The sequence below is a fragment of the Octopus bimaculoides genome, chromosome 2 (genome assembly GCF_001194135.2).
Source record: "Octopus bimaculoides isolate UCB-OBI-ISO-001 chromosome 2, ASM119413v2, whole genome shotgun sequence".
Lineage (NCBI taxonomy): Eukaryota > Metazoa > Mollusca > Cephalopoda > Octopoda > Octopodidae > Octopus > Octopus bimaculoides.
Window position 1 is genome coordinate 79,374,945 of NC_068982.1, and position 730 is coordinate 79,375,674.

The window sequence follows — 730 nt, forward strand, 5'->3', positions numbered from 1 at the left end:
ATAATGATATCAATAATAAAGCAGACCAATCAACAACAGCTACAACATGAACAAAAAAACAAACAAAAAAACACTCATTAATACAATGACGATGACGACGACTACGACCACGACCACCACTAACGACAACAACCACAGTAATAAACAACGGCAGCAGCAGCGAACTGAATTAAAATATAAATGAAGGGTAAATAAAAATATAAAACACATTGGAAAAACAACAGCAAAATAAAGAAATTATGTACAAAAAAGTAAAAAAATAAAAAAACAGCAGAAAGAATACGAATGAAAAGACGGAAAAAGATAAAGCAAATAAAAATAAATAAAACAAATTTGGATGAAAAAACTGGAAAACAAAAACAAAATGAGATGATAAAAATATAAACAAGAAACAAGAAATACTAAAAAAACAAAATGGCGGAAAAATCGATTGACTTGTTAATCCGGTGTGTAGAGCCGTAAGTTTGTGATCGAACGGAAAGCTTGTGCTGCCAGAGGGATGATTGGGGTGGTAGTGTGGTAGTGATGGGTGAGGGAAGGACAGGATGTACGTGTGTATGTGTGTCTGTGTGTGTGTATATATAGATTTGTGTTTGTATATCTATATATATGTATGTTAACATTTTTATATGTGTGTGCTTATGTTTTTATGTATGTACGTTGCATATGTCTATATATGGACATATATATGCATATATATATATATATATATGTATGTATATATATATAT